The sequence below is a fragment of the Mirounga angustirostris genome, unplaced genomic scaffold (genome assembly GCF_029215605.1).
Source record: "Mirounga angustirostris isolate CCGP_5_RB_7025 unplaced genomic scaffold, mMirAng1.0.hap1 SCAF_1, whole genome shotgun sequence".
In the NCBI taxonomy this organism is placed as follows: Eukaryota; Metazoa; Chordata; class Mammalia; order Carnivora; family Phocidae; genus Mirounga; species Mirounga angustirostris.
In genome coordinates this window covers 212,926,759-212,943,270 of record NW_026991709.1, presented here as the reverse complement: position 1 = coordinate 212,943,270, position 16,512 = coordinate 212,926,759, and the positions used below count along the sequence as shown (strand labels likewise).

General features: G+C 56.0%; 2 long non-coding RNA genes across 2 annotated transcripts; one reads left to right on the top strand and one right to left on the bottom strand.

The window, feature by feature from the left end:
• Positions 1-2,327: 2,327 nt before the first annotated feature.
• Positions 2,328-10,347, bottom strand: LOC135361815 (uncharacterized). Its single transcript, XR_010405923.1, has 3 exons — positions 7,668-10,347; positions 6,040-6,326; positions 2,328-4,655 (listed from the first exon to the last, which is right to left on the bottom strand). It is a non-coding gene; the product is annotated as an uncharacterized LOC135361815 (long non-coding RNA).
• Positions 10,348-10,404: 57 nt separating this feature from the next.
• LOC123834236 (uncharacterized) lies at positions 10,405-16,344 on the top strand. Its single transcript, XR_010405925.1, has 3 exons — positions 10,405-11,818; positions 12,634-12,712; positions 15,966-16,344. It is a non-coding gene; the product is annotated as an uncharacterized LOC123834236 (long non-coding RNA).
• Positions 16,345-16,512: the final 168 nt, after the last annotated feature.

The following is a 16,512-nucleotide window of genomic DNA, read 5'->3' as shown; positions in this document are numbered from 1 at the left end:
AAAGGCGCCTTTCAACTCCCAAACGGGTTGAATCGGCTTTTGTAATAATAATTTGGCTTCAAGGGGAAACCCGGGAGGCCCCCAGAGGGGAAGTGACAGCCCCAGGTCTTGCAGCCTGAAACCAGCCCCTAATAGGTGGGAAGGGACCGAGGGAGGGGCCACGAAGGTCTGGGGTGAGGGTGGAACCCAGGGACTTTGCTCTAACGACCCTGCCTGGGACGTAAGCCCTTCTTCCTTCCTTAAACCACCCTGCCATCAGCCTTGGGATTAGAAGGGCCGAGCAGAAAGACACTTTGCAGGTCTCAGGGTTGTGCCTGGACTCCGGCAGATAACTAATGCTCTGTTCTTACTCCTCAATGGTCTCACCCCCCACACACACACCTCACCGCAAGCTCCACCCACTCAGCCAGTACTCAGTTTCCCCTCCTGTACCACCTAGTCTCAAATATCCTGCACCCTTTCTCTACAGTTGAGAACCTGATTCAGGAGGGGACGGGAATGCATATAGAAGATTGGCATTGAATCTAATCCTCAACACGCCCTGAAAAGAAGCAGGCCATTTTCTATAGGAGCAAACTGAGGCCCAGAGAGGGACCATGAGCAAGGATGTCAAAGGCAGCATTCACCTGGCTCTGGATCCTGCCAGAAGGGCTGGGGGTGGGTCCTTCAGGATATGCCAGGATGGCAGACCCCTACCTCCCATGCTCACTCCTGTCCCTGATATGAAAATAGTGAGGGAGGCAAAGCTTTGTCCTGACCCCCATTCCTCACTCGCTACCCGCCCAAATACCCAAGTAGATACTATTTTAAAAGCTAATAAGGTTAGGGCACCTGGGTGGCTCAGTTGGTTGGGCGACTGCCTTCAGCTCGAGTCCTGGAGTCCCGGGATCGAGTCCCACGTCGGGCTCCCTGCTCAGCGGGGAGTCTGCTTCTCCCTCTGACCCTCCCCCCTCCTGCTCTCTCTCTCTCTCATTCTCTCTCTCTCTCTCTCTCAAATAAATAAATAAAAATCTTTTAAAAAAATAAAATAAAAAATAAAAGCTAATAAGGTTATAAAAGATTGAGTTACCGTGTGACCTTGGGCAGATTACTTAACTTCTCTGATCCTCAAGAGTCCATTGCAGAATATAATGATAGAAACTTCCTAGGGTACTAACAAGGGAGACAATAGGTACATATAACATTCTTTTTTAAAAAAATATTTTATTTATTTATTTGAGAGAGAGAGGCAGAGATAGTGAGAGAAAGAGAGAGAGAGGGAGAAGGAGGCTCCCCACTGAGCAGAGAGCCCAACGTGGGGCTCAATCCCAGGACCCTCAGATCATGACCCAAGCCAAAGGCAGACACTTAACCAACCGAGCCACCTAGGCGCCCTACATAAAACAGCACAGTAGGGTAGGAGAGAAGTCCTCCATACATGCTAGATGTTATTATATTGATGTTATTACTACTGTTTGGGCCATACCCCCGATCCTGTTCCTGGCCAGGGCAGCAATGAAACCCACATTTCAAAGAAGAAAAGTTCACACACACACTCAATGCATTTTTTACTTCATTGGCAGACCCCCATAAGTTGCTTGGCAAAAGGGTTTTCAGAGTATGTCAAGACCAGCTCCATCTTAGCAATAAAACAACATGAAAATCAACAAATATTTGGCACTTGCCTCAGAACAAATTTGTTCCGGGGTAAGTAGTAACATCAGCTCTGGATTTCTGAATTCCACCTTTGAATGCAAATTTAGTCCCTCTGTGTAGCAGGGATTATCATCCCTGATGGACAGGATGATGGTGCAGAGACCCAGAGAAGGCATATAACTTACCAAAGACACAGCGAGTGAATGGATGGACCTGAATTCGAGTTATGTTGGCGAGGCTGCAAATTTATATATTTTGAGCAGATAATTCTTGTCACCATAAGCAGGGGTTGCTTCTGGGATGGAGAAACAGAGGGGGTGGGGAGCAGGGTCAGAGACCTTCTGTTCACTGTCTTTGATCTTTTGAATTTTGCATCATGAGTTTTTTTTTTAAGTCATCTCTACGGCCAACATGGGGCTTGAACTCACGATCCCGAGATCAAGAGTCACATGCTCTCCTGACTGAGCTGGCCAGGCACCCCGATGCATATATTATTTATAATGAAATTTAAAATAAAGTCACATTTCTTAGCTTTTGTGCTTCAGAGAATACCAGCGAGAAAGTGAAAGAAAAACCCACGGAGGGAGAGAGAATATTTGCAAATCATAGCTATAAAGGTCTGCTCTCGGAATACGTAAAGAAATTTTAAAGCTAGCAATAAAAACAAAATAACCAATTGTTTGAAATGGGCAAAGGATTTTAATGGACATCTCTCCAAAAAAGATATACCAAAAAAAAAAAAAAGATACCTTTAAAAAAAGTTGCGCAACATCATTAGTCATTAGGGAAATGCAAATCAAAACCACGATGAGACACCACCTCACCCCCACTGGTATGGGCTGCATTAAAAAGGCAGACAATAGCAAGTGTTGGTGAGGATGGGGAGAGACTGGAGCCCTCCTGTCCCACTAGTGGGAAAGCACGATGATGCCACTGCCATGGGGGATAGGCCGGCACTTCTTCCCAAAGTTAAACAGAGTGACCATCTCACCTGGCAAGGTGTGTGCACCCAAGACAAATGACATCTGGTCCACATCGAAACATGGAGGTGCACATCCATAGCACCATTATTCATAACAGCCCCAAACTAAAAACAGTCCAAATGTCCATCACCTGATAGATGAATGCACACAACGCATCCGTCCACGCACTGGATATCAGCCCCAAACAGGAGCGAGGCACCCACACGTGCTGCCCTGGGGACGGACCCCGAGCCCACGACACTCGGGGGGGGACCCAGACACAGAAGGCCACGCAGCGTGTGAGGCCACGTGGGTGACACGTCCAGAGCAGGCTCATCCACGGACGGGAAGGGGGCTCTCGGGGGTATGTGTGGTGGGGTGATTGCTAATGGGGACACGTTTCCTTTAGAAGTGATAAAAATGTTCCAAGATTAGATTGTGGTGATGGTTGTACAACTTTTGAGTACACTGAAAACCACTGAATCATACACTTTAAAGAGTGAATGTTTTGGTACGTGGATGACATAAATTTTTAAAAAGCAAAGCAACACCCATATTCACAGCAGCATTTTTCACAACAGCTGAAATGTAGACACGACCCAAATGTCCATCAACAAAGGAATGGATAAACAAGATGCGGCTCATTCATATGCTGGAATATTACTTGGCCTGAAAAAGGAAGGACATCTGACACCTGCCATGACGTGGAGGGACCCTGAGGACACTGGGCTCAGTGAGAGAAGCCAGACCCAGAAGGACACATCCCGCAGGACCCCACTCCCAGGAGGTCCCCAGAGGGGTCCCGTCCACAGAGACAGAGAGGAGAAGGTGGGAGCCAGGGCTGGGCCAAGGGGTGGGGAGTCCGTGTTTAGGAAGATGGAAAGTTCTGGAGATGGAGGGTGGGGGTGGGCTGCAGGACAGTGTGAGTGTGCTTCATGCCATTGACTTATACAGGTGAAAATGGTTGAAATGGTCAATTTTCTGCCATATATATTTTATCACAATAAAAAAGTAAAAAGAGGGGCGCCTGGGTGGCTCAGTTGGTTAAGCGACTGCCTTCGGCTCAGGTCATGATCCTGGAGTCCCGGGATCGAGTCCCGCATCGGGATCCCTGCTCGGCGGGGGGTCTGCTTCTCCCTCTGACCCGCTTCCCTCTCGTGCTGTCTCTCATTCTCTCTCTCAAATAAATAAATAAAATCTTAAAAAAAAAAAAAAAAGTAAAAAGAAAAATAAGTCGACCTGAAGGAGGATATGAGGGTGGCCATGTTCTATCTGGTTCCAATGTCCCAGTGGATGGCACGTCCCATTAGTATATAAGTGTGGTTGTTTAGGAATAAGATCAAATTTTTTTCTCCCAAAAAATTAGAATTAAAAAATGGAAAGGTGCCCCCAAAACAGCGTGAGGGGAAGATGTTAGCATTACTTTAAGCAGATGACTGCCCACCTTTATGCTCCCTCTGTCACACCCATGGCTGAGTGAGAACACCCGGCAGGGCGTGAGCGGCCCGCTGGGGACCTGGGGTGCGCATCCGGGGAGCACAGACAGAGACAGCGGTAGCAGAATGAAGAATGGATCTACTTTGAATGTCAAGTCGAGAAGATTGGATGCTGCGTCAGATGTCGGGGGGATGGGAAGCAAAGAACCCAAAGGGCTTCTGGGGGCCACAACACATTGGTTTGGGAAGACAGCGAGCGTGAGGCGTGAGCCATGACTCCATTTTTTTCTTCACAATGGAGATGTGTCCATTAGATGTCGAGAGGCAGTGGACAGATGAATCAGGAGTGTCGGAGAGAGGGTGGGCTTGGCACTGGGGGTGGAGGGGTTGGTCTTCCCCAACTCGACGGCTGCATGGCATCCCCCAAGGGAGCGTGGACAGAGAGGGCATCCCCGGGCACCCCAATGCTGGAGTCCAGCAAAGGGGGCAGAGAAGGAGGCCTGTGGGAACCTAGAAGACGATTGGGTCACGGCCAGCAGTTTCCAGCAAACGGTCCTGGCCGCTCACTGCCTAATCCTCGGGGCTCAGGATACGGTCCTGCAGAGCGGCGCCCACTAAACACCTGCTTAAAGAACAAACATTTGTCTTTAAGCTTGCAGACAAGAAAAATGGCGAGCATCAGGAACCCTCATGCAATCACTAGGGACGAGTCACACCAAAGCAGGTCTTCATTCGCTTGTTAGATCAAACCATAGAAGGAGACAGGCAGAGGGTACCCCAAATTCCAGCAAAGTCAGGAGCTGGACGGTGCCCGGGAGTGAGGAAGAATGTGGCGAGGGTATGCTGATCAGCAAACAGACCGGGGTACACACGGCCCGTTCCCGGACCTGCCTGTGTGTATGTGTGTGCATACATTTCTTTTTACTCTTGATCTCAGTGTTATATAAATAATATATACACAATTATTTTTTTAAAAGGCTCCTGATCTCTTTCTTCTTCTTCTTCTTTTTTTTTTTTAATTTATTTGATAGAGAGATTGACAGAAGAGCACAAGCAGAGGGAGTGGCAGAGGGAGAGGGAGAAGCAGGCTCTGCACTGAGCAGGGAGCCCGATGCGGGACTCGATCCCAGGACCCTGAGATCATGACCTGAGCCGAAGGCAGACGCTTAACCATCTGAGCCACCCAGGCGCCCTGATCTCTTTCTTCTATCTTTAGAACTGGCAGTATGACATTCTTCCAAGATCTCTGACCCTCCTACCCTCCTCTTGTAATGGACCCTATAAAATATATCAGCTGCTTTCCTAGGGTTGCTGTCGTAGGCTCCCCAGACTGGGTAGCACAGACCAGCTGAAAGACAGTCTATCAGTTCTGGGGCCTGAAGTCCCTAGTCGAGGTGTCGAGGTATTGGCGGGGCCACGCTCCCTCCCAAGACCCCAGGTCCTGGCCTCTCTCCTAGCTTCCAGGAACCTCACAGACCCATGGCCTGGTCCCAGGATCGCTTCCCAGCGCCCTCCCTCTGTGTGGGTCTGTCTCTCCATGTCCAGATGTCCCCTTCTTATAAAGACAGCAGTCATGGGGTGCCTGGTGGCTCAGTCGTTGGGCGTCTGCCTTCGGCTCAGGTCATGATCCCAGGGTCCCGGGATCGAGCCCCGCATCGGGCTCCCTGCTCCACGGGAGGCCTGTTTCTCCCTCTCCCACTCCCACTGCTTGTGTTCCCTCTCTCACTGTGTCTCTGTCTGTCAAATAAATAAAATCTTAAAAAAAAAAAAAAGACAGCAGTCATATTGGATTAGGGGCCCACCCTCCTCCAGCATGACCTCATGTTAACTAATTATATCAACTTCAATAACCGTATCTCCAAAGAAGGTCACGTTCTAAGGTGCTGGAGGTTAGGACTGGAACATGACGTTTGTGTGTGTGCGCACGGATGTGTGCACGCACTTGTCCACATATAAACACATCTACCTATCTACCTGGCTATCTATCCATCATCTGTCGTTTTTACCTTGACTCGAGTGAAGATGCCGAGGTGCTGAAGGCGAGCTTATCAACCGTTCGGGAGCCACGTCTGGCTGAACAGAGCTACGTCTGGATTCGAGGTAGACCACGAAAAAACACCCGAATGAACACCAGGTTTCCTGGAGGGGCCGTAAAGATTCTGTGCATGCTCTCAAAGGCCAGCTGGCTGCATGGGGACCGAGGTCCAGTCTGGGAAGATGAGAAAGTTCTGGAGACGGGTGGTGAGTGTGGCCGCTCCCCAGGGTGAGTATTCGAGGCCTCTGAACGGCACACCTAGAAAGGGTTAAAATGGTAACTGTTACGCAATGTATAATTTACTACAATTATTTTTTAAAAGGGGGGAAAAGTCAGTTGGCTAACTGCAAGGCGGGGTCCTGGATGGGGTCAAGAAACAGAAAAAGGGCCTTAGTGGAAAAACGGGCGTAGTCCAAATCCACAACAGAGTTTTACTGATGGGGGTTTATGGATGTTGGTTCCCAGCTGTGAAAATAAAGGCGGGGGTGTATGATGTTGGCTTTGGGGGAAGCCGGGTGAAAGGTGTATGGGAAGTCTCTCTAGAATCTTCGCAGGTTTTTCTATAAAATTCTAAAAGTTTCCTAAGAGGGACGCCTGGGTGGCTCAGTCGGTGAAGCGTCTGCCTTCGGCTCAGGTCATGATCCCACCAGGGTCCTGGAATCGAGCCCCGCCTCGGGCTCCCTGCTCAGCAGAAGCCTGCTTCTCCCTCTCCCACTCCCCATGCTCGTGCTTCCTTTCTCTCTCTGTCTCAAATAAATGAGTAATATCTTTAAAAAAAAAATAAAAAATAAAACTTTTCTAAAATGAAGCTAACAGCCAAAGACAGCAAAACTCAAGGCTACATGGGTGTATACATTTGTCAGACCCATCAAACTATATACTTAATATCTGTGCATTTTACTGTATGTAGCCTATATCTAAATTTTTAAAAAGATTTTATTTATTTATCTCAGAGAGAGAGCACAAGCAGGGGGAGTGGTAGGCAGAAGGAGATGGAGAAGCAGGCTCCCCGCTGAGCAAGGAGCCCGACGCAGGACTCGATCCCACGACCCTGGGACCATGACTTGAGCCGAAAGCAGATGCTTCACCGACTGAGCCACCCCGGTGCCCGTAGCCTATACCTTAATTTAGAGATACCCGGCAAAAGTCACCTGATGGAAAACGTCCATCAGATTGGCCCAGAGAGTCCACATTTTAAAAATGTATCTAGGGCGCCTGGGTGGCTCAGTTGGTTAAGCGACTGCCTTTGGCTCAGGTCATGATCCTGGAGTCCCGGCATCGAGTCCCGCATCGGGCTCCCTGCTCGGCGGGGAGTCTGCTCCTCCCTCTGACCCTCCTCTCTCTCTCATTCTCTCTCTCAAATAAATAAAATCTTAAAAATAAATAAATAAAAAATAAAGATGTATCTAAAGGAAATATTTTGGGTTGCGCTTCAAGACGTAGCTGCAAGGATGTTCAACTGAGCGTTGTTTATAAAAGCAAGACACAGGAGATGATGCAAATGTCCTGTGGCAGGAGTTTTGGGTAATGAAATACGCAGGGGTGATATTTAGAATATTTGGCCACCTGATAAAGCCTGAGCACTGAGTGGACAAGTACCTGAGAGGGGGATGTCAGACCAGCTCTTGGTCGCAGCTGAGCCTCTGCCTGCCATCCGGCACACTGCACGGGGCGCTCTAGCTCCGGGCTGGCAGATGCGCACAACCTCAGGAGAATTTCCTGGAAGCCTTGTGGAGAGCCCTTCCATCAGACTCATCAGGTCCAGCTCCAAATCGCCAACAGGGCTGCTGAGGCCTAAGTCAGAGAATCCAGAGCGAAGTTTAATTCCTAAAATTATGTTGGTGTTTGCATACCATGTTCGTAGTTGCCAAAAGGTGCAAGCAACCTAAAGGTGTCCATCCATGGATGAAGGATACACACGGTGCAGTCCATCCACGCGTGAGAACACACTCCAGCCTTAGAAAGGAAGGGACCCTGACACCTGCCACGACGTGCAGGGACCCCGAGGACACTGGGCTCAGTGAGAGGAGCCAGACCCAGAAGGACACATCCCGCAGGACCCCACTCCCAGGAGGTCCCCAGAGGGGTCCCGTCCACAGAGACAGAGAGGAGAGGGTGGGAGCTGGGGCTGGGGCAGGGGGTGGGGAGTCTGTGCTTCACAGGGACAGAGTCTCCGTGTGGGGAGATGGAACTTTCTGGAGACGGAGGGTGGGGGTGGCTGCAGGACCGTGTGAGGGTGCTTCATGCCGCTGAGCTGTGCGCTTAGAGATGGTTACGGTGGTGACTTATGTGTATCTTACACAATAAAAATATCAAGAGTTCTGGGAGCCTGGGTGGCTCAGTTGGTTGAGCGACTGCCTTCGGCTCAGGTCATGATCCTGGAGTCCCGGGATCGAGTCCCGCATCGGGCTCCCTGCTCGGCGGGGAGTTTGCTTCTCCCTCTGACCCTCCCCCCTCTCATGCTCTCTATCTCATTCTCTCTCTCAAATAAATATTTAAAAATATATATATATAAAGAGTTCTGATCTGGTTTTTTGTTTGTTTGTTTTTTAAAGACTAAAAAGAAGGAAAGCAAAGAATATCAGGGTCCAACTCTGCAGAGGCCAGCCTTTTTGATCTGGCAAGTAAGGACATTAGTAAACAAGAAGGGGCACTGCCCCCCGTCCCCCCCAGACTCTGAGTCCCACTGGGGCCACAGTGCTGAATTTGTGGGCCGCTACATTGCAGGCCATGGGTGCCCAAGAAACCCGGGATTGTGTGCGGGCACGAGGAAGGCTGGGGGCCGCCAGGAGCCCCTCCGCGCTGCCCCCCTGCAGGTGAAGCCTACTCCCACTCGGGCTCCTCCCAGCTCCCCGGGCTCCACCCGAACCCGCTCCCGGGCAGAGCTCACATTTAACCAGCACGCCCAGGGTGGCCAAACCAGGTGCGCAGGTATGAAGGAGCATACCTGCCTGGCAAATCATTGCCACTCGGAGCGCCCGGAAGCCTCTCGTAGGACAGCCCCCGAGTATCACAGGAGTCCTGCAGCCTCCGGATCCACAGTGGCTGGGGAGAAGCCCAGCCTCCGGGTGCCTTGGGGGCTAGGGCAGCACCCCCCCCACCCCTGTAGGCTGTTTAGACTTGGCCCACAAGGTGGAGGAAGAGGGTTTTTTTCTGGCACGGCTTGCGGTCCCTTACTGCACCCCGCCGCTCAGTATTCCTATCTGTGCAATGGGCCTTGCAGCTCGCCACTCCCGGAGGACGCCTCCCTCTGGCCTCTCTCCCCGCCTGCGCCCTGGTCTCCTGGACGCCCCTGCACTCCCAGGCTGGACGAGGACCCCAGGGCCTCTCAGAACCTGGACAGAGGGCTGCAAGGCCGGGGGCCAGCCTGCCTGCCTTTGGGGCCTGGCTCAGAGCTCTGTCTCTGCCAGTCTCTCCCTGGCCTGGCCCCACGTTGTAAGAATTTGCTGAGGGCCGTGGGTCACAAGAGAGAGGCTGATTCCTCCCCCCCCCCGGGCCCCCCCTTACAAAGAGTGATGTCTGGGGACATCAGTGGTTGTGACACTAGGGGGTACTCCTGGCATCGAGCGGTTGGGGCTGGGGATGCTGCTGAACCCCCCACTCCATGTGCTCAGGACAGGCCCCCCCCTCCCCGAGAAGGATCAGGCCCCAGATGGCCACAGTGCCGATGGGGAGAAAGTCTGGCCTGGGTCTAACTTCAATCCTGCCTGCTGCCAAGCATGCCCCTTGCTGCTCCCTCTCTGTGCTCTGCAGGGAAGGAAAACTTGCCCCATGGCTCAGGACAACCCAGGACTTGAGCCATCCCGCTGCCCACTGCCCCGGCCGCCCTAGGCAGCCGGTCTCCACTCAGGGCCTCAGCTTTCCATCTGGGCAATGGGCCTGAAGCTGGATAACGAGGGAAGCCTCAGAGATGGTCCCCGGGGGTCGGCTTCACCTGCGGGACCCCAAAAGGACCAGGCCAGTCCTGGCCCTGTGCCCCCAGCCCGGCCAGAGACAGAGAGCAGAGGAGACCAGACCGCGGGGGTGGGGGGGGGACGGGAGAACACTCCTGCATTTCTGGTCCGAGTTCTTTCTTTTTTTAAAATCACCGCAGTTGAAGGAGCGACTCCTCCCTCCGTCCTGCGCCTGCCACGTGGGCCGCCCGGCAGCCGCCCCTGTCCCCCGGCCCTCCCTGGGCTGGGCCGGCAGCAGGAGCTTTGGTTTCACTTTGTTGCCACCGGTTTCACTTTCGGGCAGGAGAAGAAAAGAGAGAGGCAGAGCGAGGGATGGAGAGCGCACAGGAGGCTCCGCCAGCCACAGGGTCAGCCGCCTCGGCCACCGCAGTCCCATCCCGGGGGGTGGGGTGGGGGGGCTGCCTCCTGACCTTCCTCCTGGCCTGGGGATTCTTGTCTCTTTCAGAGTCAAGGTCAAGGGGTCAAGGTCAAGTTCGCTAAGTGACTGTGGGCGGGGCAGGGCACCTCCTCCCTCTGGGCTCCTTTCCCCAAACCCACCCCCTTGAAAGTGGGGCTGTCACTCCACCAGCCAACATCAAGGACGGTCCCACTGCATCCCCAGTGGGAGCGGGTGGGGCAAGGTGCAAGGCAGAACAGGATGTCGGGTCAGTTGACTTCCCCCTGCAAGGGACCCTTTGGCCCAGAAACCACTAGGAAGGAGGCTCCATGTGGTCCGAGTCTGGGCCTGGATGTGTGTATGTTGTGGGGGGGTGCGAGGGGGAGACGACAGTGTCCCTGAGGCCACCTGCCGTAGCATCTGTCTGGCAGAACCAGGCTGGAAGCCCAGCTGCTCTGCTGGCTTTCCGGCACACCTGCCCAGCTCCGGGACTCGGTGTTTTCATCTGTGAAATGGGCGTGGCCTTGTTGCTTAGCCCCATGCGCCCCCCCTCCTTGGGGGGCCCTGCTGCCCTCGTGCAGAATGGGGGTCCACTGCCTTCTGAGCCTGAGAGCCACGCCAGGGCAGCAACCGGGCCCCGTGCCCGTCTCCGCAGCACAGGATCAGGGCCTGGTAGAGGACTCGCCAGACAGGACCGGGGAGTCACCTGAGGCATATGTCAATAACATGGCGCGGGCAAGATAGACAATGTGTGTGCCAATGGGACAGGGTGGCTTGTTTTTTTAATAACAGCTTTATTGAGATATTAATTCACCCACTTCAAGTGTATAATTCACTAGTTGTTAGTACGTTCACGGAGCTGTGCAAACACTACCACTCTCTAATTCTGGAAAGTTCCATTACCCCAGAAAGAAGCCCTATCCCTTCCCCTCCTGCAGACCCTGGCCCCCACGAGCCCCCTTCCCGTCCGCAGATGAGCCTGTTCCGGACGTGTCACCCACGTGGACTCACACCCCGCGTGGCCTTCCGTGTCCGGGTCCCTCCCTGAGCGTCCCCGCCCCCATCAACGGTCACTCCCCACCTTCTCCCCCGCCCCCGCCCCCTGAGCCCCCTTCCCGTCCGCGGATGAGCCCGTTCTGGACGTGTCACCCACGTGGACTCACACCCCGCGTGGCCTTCCGTGTCTGGGTCCCCCCCTGAGCGTCGTGGGCTCGGGGTCCGTCCCCGGGACAGTGTGGGGGGGGGCCTGTGCTCGTGGCCAAGGGACGCTCCCGTGCGTGGGGGACACACTGTGTGTATCTGCTCTTCAGCTGATGGGCATCTGGCCTGTTTCCAGCCTGGGCTCTGGTGAATCACACTGCTGTGAATGGGGGCAGGTGTTACGGTGACCACAACGTGTTGACTAGTGTGTCTCCACCCCAGTAAGTGATGTTTGGGGACCCTGTGTTTTGTGGGGTAACAAGCACCATAACGTGCAGAGAGAGGAGGGGCAGCCCGCGGAGGGGCTCTGGCACCCAGGCTCTCTAGGTCTCTGCTGGGCTCCGGGAACCCCTTCCCCACCCCCTAGGTTGGCCCAATGGTGAACCCGGGACTCCCCCAGAGGCCCCCAGGGGCTCCCACACACTCAGGGGCAGCCCTCAGATGCTGGCTGACACAGCGCAGGGGGCCAGGAGGGCTGGGAACACAGGTCTGGAACGCAGTCCCTTCCCTTTAAAGGGGAGGACCACTGGGCTGCTGTGGGCAGGGAAGGGAGGGGAGAGGCAGGGAGGGGAAGGAGGAGTCACACAGGGAGCCACTTCCTACTCTTTAATGTGGGGTGAAGACAGGAGACAGCAAACCTAGGGGTTCTTTCAAGCAACCCTCCTGACCCCCAACCCCAAGACCCCCGGCCTCGGCCTTGCCAACGCACCTCCCAGGTCCTGGTGCTGGGACCCCATCCCCCTGCGGATCAGCCAGAAAGCCAGCCCAAATCCAGGTGTCATCCATGGGGAACCAAGTCCAATGTCTGCTCATGGGCCCAGTGGGGAGATGCCCATTCCAACCCCCTGCCTGCTTTTTAATTGGGGCGCTTGTCTTTTGGTTGCTGAGCTGTAAGTATTCTTTATACTCTGGACCCTAGAGCTGTCTCCCACTCTCTGGGTTGTCTCTTGATGGGGTCCTTTCATGCACCCGATTTGAGCAGTCCAAGCGCACCTGTGTTTTCCTTTGCTGCTTGTGCTTACATGTCGTGTTGAAGAGCCCACCGCCAGGTCCGAGGCCAAGAAGATGGGAGTGGGAAAATCCAACAAGCAGCGATGCTGAAGGTTCACTGGAAGGTCTGGTGGCCCTTGTTGGGGAGGGGGTGGGGAGCAGGCTGCCCTGAGTGGGGGGGGGAGGGGGGATGTTTGTCCTGAGCCTGAAGTTTGAGCAGGAGTTGGGGCTGGAGAGGGGTGATGACAGAGAAGCTTCCAGAACAGGGAGGGAGGCGAGAGTGAGAGTGAGAGATTTGCACTTCCCCTGCGCCCCTCCCCTTCCTCCCCTCTCCTCCCCACCCCATGACCCCTGGGCAGCCCCTGCGCCTGCACCCTGGGTCCCAGGGCCCAACAGACATGGGGGTGGTGATGTGACTGTGTTTAGAAACCTGGGTCCCGGGGCGCCTGGGTGGCTCAGTTGGTTGGGCGACTGCCTTCGGCTCAGGTCATGATCCTGGAGTCCCGGGATCGAGTCCCGCATCGGGCTCCCTGCTCGGCAGGGAGTCTGCTTCTCCCTCTGACCCTCCCCCCTCTCATGTGCTCTCTCTCATTCTCTCTCTCAAATAAATAAATAAAAATCTTAAAAAAAAAAAGAAAGAAAGAAACCTGGGTCCCTGTGAAAAAATCCTGTCACTGGAAGAAAGGAGATGAGGGTCAGGGCAGGGGGGTGGCGAGTGACCCCTGCATGAGCTTGTCCGTGAGCGGAGGGGGTGACTGCAGCCACACAGAGGGTTACAGGGGTGAGGGAAGCAGGGGTGGCCTCCCTGAGAAGATGAATTCTGAGCAGCTGCCCACCCATCAGTGAGTAGGAGCTAGGCAGGTGCAGAGGGAACAGAGTGTGAAAAGGCTCAGAGGCGAGCAGAACCGGACATGTGCAGGGAGTGGACAGCCGAGCCAGGTGGGCTTGGTTCTTTGGGGGGCAGGGGGCACCCAGGACAGCTTCTCAGGGTCCAGGCTTTACCTCCACCCAGCCAGGGTCTCTGTGGAAGAGACAGATCTAAGGGCTGGACCCCGGGCAGGCCGTGTGGGGGTCTCCAGGCCACGGCCTCGCCCTGCCCTTTAGGACCCAGCTCTGTGACGTTCTTTGCACTCCAAGGTCTGCTTCCCTGAGGCCCCTCATTGATGCCTGGACGTGCACCCCCGCATCGCTGGTGTGGCCCCCAAGAGGACAGCCACAGTCGGGGCTAGACCCCCGTGCGGGGCAATCTGTGCGTCCTGCTCCTTATTAACTCAGCTTCCTAAACCTGTTTGTCTGAGGTTACTGCCTAGCTCGCGGTCGGCAGCTGTCCCTGGCACAAACTACTAGTTTCTTAGCCAGACACCCAACTGACCTGGCTCCCAGCGTGGCCACCACCCAGTCCTGCGCCCAAGGCCAGCGGGGGGTTGAGTGCTAACAGGCTTCGGTTCCACCCGGTGGCCAACGACCAGACCCCTTTATTTCCCACTGCACCACCAGAAAGGGTCAACACCAGGCATAGCGGGGTCCCCTGACTCCCTTCTGAACCCAGGTCCCTTCCCGTGTCCAGGGGGGTGGTCACTGCTCCACTGGATGGCTGTTAAGTATTTTGAGCCCCATCCCCCCTCCCCAGGCCAGTGGATCTTCTCCAGGGCCCATGTTCTGTGGCCCCACTGCCAAGCCTTGGCCTCCGCGGGTTCCCCTGCTGGGGGTGCCCCCTGCCCGAGGGCCCTTGGAGACCCTCCTTCACAGGCGGTTCTCGGCAAGAACACCCAGTCCATGGGGTTCTGCCTCGCTTTGCCTTTAGCCTTACGGGCGCTGTGAGTTCTGTTCAGCTCTATGGCCAGGCTGCGGACCCCGTAGCGGGGCATCAGTGGATTGAAAAGACAGCGACCGAGTCAGGAGAAAGCGTGGCTTTGGCGACGGCAGGATGGCCGGCGTTTGTCCTGGGGGAGGTGGGACCCTCTGGGTGGGCCCCATGTCACCCTGGGCAAGTAGCCTAGCGTCTCCGGGGTCAGAGACCTGTGCGGCCCACCATACGGGGTGTGGCCGGGGTAGAGAGAGAGGGATTCAGGGCTGCTCTGGGGAGGATCTGCTCTGTAGGCCTGGGAGGACCCCCTCTGCTGGTGGGGCGGGGAAGGAAGGGGGGCTCCCAGGGGGCATGGCCTCCCTTGAGGCTGCTGAGCCAGGGGGAGAGTGCTGTGGGTCCTGCAGCCACGGGGTGGGCGTCCCAGGGGAGGGGGCAGGGCCGTGGGCGCAGTCCCTCCCTCACCCGAGGCCCCCGGTTCTCCAAGGGCTGCTCTTCGGGCCTCCCTCTGTCCCCTGGGAAGCCCGGGGAAGAAACCCGAGACGGAGCCTCGGCCCCGGTTCAGGCTGCTCAGGCTGCGGTGGGGCCCAGGCCTCTCCCTCCGGCCCTCCGTCCTCCTCCTCCCTCCTCCTCCGGAGCCAGCCCCACGTTGCCATGGGGACGGCAGCCCAGCGGGTCCTCCACCCACCTGGCCGGGGGCGGCCCCAGGCCCACACACCTGGCCAGCTCCAAGCCCGGGAGGGGCGGGGCCTGGAGGGCCCCTGCTGCTTTCGTTTTGAAGGCACCCCTTCCCCTTCCTCACCCCACCCCACCTTGGACCCCGCTTTCTGGGAAACCCTGTGGCAGTTTCCTCTGACCTCTGTTAACCCGGAGTCCATGGCCCACAGAGGGAGGCCGACTTCCGCCTCTGACCTGAGGCTTCCTGCCCGGCACGTACCTCCGCCCAGAGGGCTGGCTGAGCACCCTTCTCTGGACTCCCCACCTCCCAGAAGGTTCCAGGCCCCCTCTGCCCACAGTCCTCCAGCCGCACCGCGTCCCGGACTATGGCCACAGGAAGTCCACTGGTTTGGGCAGGGAGGCTGGGGCACAGATGCTCTCCTCTTGGTCCATCAAACTGGGGTAGGGTTTAGGGCTGAGTCAGGCTCTCTGCCCTCGGCATCGTCCACGTGGGTGCTGTGGGGGTGGAGCAGCACCCCCGGCCCACCCCCTCGGTGCCAGGAGCTCCCCAGTGGACCACCACAGACGTCCCAGACGTGGCCCAGCGTCCCCTGGGGGCAGGGTTGCCCCAGGTGAGACCCCTGGGAGGCCACACACATTTAGATACACACGCTGAGGGACATCTGGCTGGCGGGGGAGTGCGCGGCGCTTGACCTCGTGAGCTTGAGCCCCACCTAGAGCTTACTTAAAAATAAACACACGGAGTGGGAGGGAGAGAGGGGGTGACTCATAGACACCGGGGTCGCCTGGTTTGTACCCCAGGGGCTTTACTCTGGGGTCCAGCACGAGCAGGGGCTGGACTCAATTTCTTTTCCAAATAATTAACGCGGGGTCTCCCCCCCACCGCCCCACTGCAGCCATTCGGGATCCTTCTCTGCGGGCGCCCAGGGCGCTGTGGGGGGCTGAGCAGCCTCTCTGGCCCCCACCCAACAGATGCCAGGAGCACCCCCAGTGTGACCACAGACATCTCGGACATGGCCCTGTGTCCCCAGGTTGAGAACCAGCGGGCTGACAGCGGAGCGGGCTTGGGCCTCTGCTACCCAACGCGGCCCCCGGCCCCGGAGACGTGGCCACGCTGGGCTGAGGTGCGCTGCGAGGGCAAAAGACACGCCGGATTCCAAAGGCTCCGTGGAAGAAGACACAAAGAACGTAAAAGACCACACTGCTAATTTCTCACATTGGTTACAAGGCGAGAGGGTAGTATTTTGCCTCTGTTGGGATGAATAAAACATGCCATCGCATTACCTTCCCCTGTGTCTTTCCCCGTCTTACACGCAGCGCTGGCCCGGCGGTGACCTGGGCTGGGTCTGCAGGCTCATGCCCTGCGCTCCGCCCGGGGCCACCCCGCCGAGCTCGCTGCGGGAGGGGAATGCGGGTGGGCTTTCCTGGGGGAGGGGGGTGCAC